Below are 3,175 nucleotides of genomic sequence, written 5' to 3' on the forward strand. Positions count from 1 at the left end.
GGAGAAAAGAGAACCCTCCGGCAATGTTGGTGGGAATGGAAATTGGTGTAGCCACTATGGAAAACAGTATGGACATTCCTCAAAAAATTAAAAATAGAACTACCGTCTGATCAGGCAATCCGTATCTATCTAAAGGAAATGAAATCAGGATCTCGAAGAGATGTCTGCACGCCCGTGTTCACTGAAGCATTACTCACATTTGCCAAGACAGGGAAACAAACTAAGTGCCCACCACCAGATGAATGGATAAAGAGGTATGGTATAGACACATCACGGAATATGTCAGCCATGAGAAAGAAATCCTGCCATTTGCAACGATATGGATGGAACGTGAGGGTGCTATGCTAATGAGAAAAGTTAGTAGTGAAAGACAAATACTGTACGACCCCAGTTATATGTGGAATCTGAGAATGCCAAACTCATAGACACAGTACAATGGTGGTTACCAGGGGTTGGGGCGTGGGGGAAATGAGTGAATGTTGGTCAAATAGTAGAAATTTCTAGTTATAAGATGAATAGATTACGGAGATTTAATGTACAGCAGGGTGATTATAGTTAACAATACAGTATTATATACTTGCAAGTTGCTATAAGAGTAGGTCTTAAACGTTCTCACAAGAAAAAGAAATGGTAATTATGTGTCGTGATGGAGATGTCAGCTAGTGCCAAGGTGGTAATCATGTTGCATTATATAAATGTATCAAATCAACATGTTGTGGACTTTAAACTTATACAATGTTACATGTCAATTATATCTCAAAGTTGAAAAAAAAGTACTAGAAAAAAAGTAAGAGAACAATTTTAAATAATCTCAGAGTGGAAAAGCCTTTCTAGGTATGACATAAAAGCCGGAGGCATAAAAGAAAGCATTGACTAGAAACCTCCCCCCCCAAAATAAACAAACAACCCCCCTCCCAAAACAAAAGGCATAAACTAAGTAAAAAGATAAATGAGGATTGGCAGAAAGCATTTGCACTACATATGACAGACCAAACGTTTATTGCCTTGATATATATGTATATATAGAGAGAGATAGATATAAAGCATCTATAAATCAATTTTAAAGAAACAGACAACCAGTCTAATAGGAAAACGAATAGGGACATGAACAGTTAGCTTGTGGCAGAGGAAGAACACAACTTCATACAGGCCAAGACGCTCAAGCTCAGTCCTAAGAAGAGAAATGCAAATTAATGCGAGAGTGAACTGTTATTTTTCACCTTTCTGATTAGCAGAGTTACAGGAATTCTCATAAATTATGTTGGTGAGGGTGTGAGGAAACCCAGACACGACAGGGCATGGGGTGTAAATTAATCAAAACTCTATGAAGGGTAATATAACAGTATCTATAATTAAACTGTAACTATCCTTTGACTTAGAAGGTCCATTTCTATGAATTTCTCAAGTAAGTTGAAGATATAAATCTCAGCACTGTTGGCAATGGGAAAAGGTTGGAAACCACGTAAATGTCCATCCATGGGAAATTCATTTCCATGCACCAATGGAATTCTATGTATCTGTTAAGGAGAAAGGGGACACTTTCCCTGTGTGCTGCTGTAGAGCCACCTCCCCCCCACATTATTAACTGAAAAAAGAAAGCTGTCTTGGGGAAGGAGTGCTGCATTCAGAGAAGAGAGGGAGATCGTGTACCTCTGCAGAGGACCTCCAAACTGCTTTCCCTTCCTTCCTGGGCACACAGCTCCACTCGCTTCCCAGCCTCCTTCCTACATATGGAGGAATGCCCACCAGACTGATGTCTGGATAAAGAAACAGACTCAGCCCATAAAACCTTCCCATGTGCCATCCTTAATGCTTTTTTCTCCTCTGGTTGTGACTCTGGGAATCAGGTGTTGACCTCAGAGTCACACTAAGGAAAGAGACTGGGTCCCTGAGTTCCTGCCTGGGGGGCGATATTTGTGTCACAAAGTGAGCAGCGACTTTGTGTTTAGCCATTGGAATGTCTTGGCTTATCTGTTGTGGCAGCTCTGTTAACTACTATGATATCCTTTTGAAGTATTAGTTCTTCAAAGCAAAACACAACAAAACTAAGTCTCTTTCTCTCTGTTGGTTCCTTTTGGACTGTGGATTAACACCTTATCTGGTATTTCATAGTTGGGCCTTGGTCAACGGCTTTGGTGTCAGCTTCAGGGGCTCCAGCCTCAAACAGAAGCCCAGACACTTGCTGTTTAGATGCGTCCCTTTCCTCTGCTCCTCTGCTGTTAAAGCACACTTATCTTTGCACAGCTCAGCCCAACCTGCCAGGTTTCATCGCCTCCTCCTGTGGCTTTTGCTGATAGTTAGGTATCTGGTTGAAATGCACACATTTGACCCGGTACCCAGGCCCCTTCCTGTCCAACGTCCTCTCATTCCTCCCTGCATCCTCCCTGGGTGCCCAGCCCTGGAATGTCCATGGAATAAAACAGTTTGCAAGATCCTTATTTCCCACCTTCCTGTAGTCCATTCTCCACAGAATGAGACACTGGTAAGTTTAAGATACAAATTAAACGAGCCATCCTATTCTAAACTCCTCACCACTGTGTCAAAGGCCCTGATACTGCCCATGTCACCTCTCCTTGTTCACTCTCCCCTTGTTCACTGGGCCCCATTCTTTCCATTTCTCTAACACATGCCAGCGTGGTTCCATCTTAAGGCCCTTGCACTTGCTGTTCTCGCTCCCTGAAAGGCTCTCCTTTAGATCTTTGTAAGACACTTACAATTTAGGTCTCACGTGTCACTGCCGGACTCCGGGATCTAGAACCCGTACACTCTGCCTCGACCATATCTTTACTGTATTCATTTCATTCACAGCCCTGTCACTCTTGAAATCATCTCGTGTTTGGTTAAAGATAAGTCTCTCCTACTAGAGCGTAAGCCCCCTGGAAGTCAGGAGGGCCAGGGTCACTCTGGTTCAGGCCTGCACACATTAAAGATTCAACCCGTGCGCGCCGAACGCGCGAGGTCGGCTCATTTCGCTACGCGGGGGCCGGCGCGGGGCACAGCAGGCGCTCGGGTGGCGGGCATCAGCCGAGGGCAGCGGCCCCCAGTCCCGACCCAAACCCGCCCCGCAGGCCCCGGCGGCTGGGAGCCTCGCGGCAGCTCGGCCCGGGCGAGGAGGCGGTGGTGGGCACGCCCCCGGGCCCCGCCCCGCGCCTGCCCATTGGCGGCCGCGCCGGGG

General features: G+C 45.6%; 2 protein-coding genes across 2 annotated transcripts in view; both read right to left on the bottom strand.

Annotated features, from left to right (window-relative positions):
- Window positions 1-3,175, bottom strand: part of BRAP (BRCA1 associated protein) — a 91,781-nt gene that overhangs the window by 77,877 nt on the left and 10,729 nt on the right. The window lies entirely within an intron of this gene.
- The window catches only part of LOC308492226 (uncharacterized protein), a gene marked incomplete at its 5' end in the record, with an annotated part of 73,647 nt that overhangs the window by 29,428 nt on the left and 41,044 nt on the right, over window positions 1-3,175 (bottom strand). The window lies entirely within an intron of this gene.

Source organism: Rhinolophus hipposideros, assembly GCF_964194185.1.
Source record: "Rhinolophus hipposideros genome assembly, chromosome: 24".
Lineage (NCBI taxonomy): Eukaryota > Metazoa > Chordata > Mammalia > Chiroptera > Rhinolophidae > Rhinolophus > Rhinolophus hipposideros.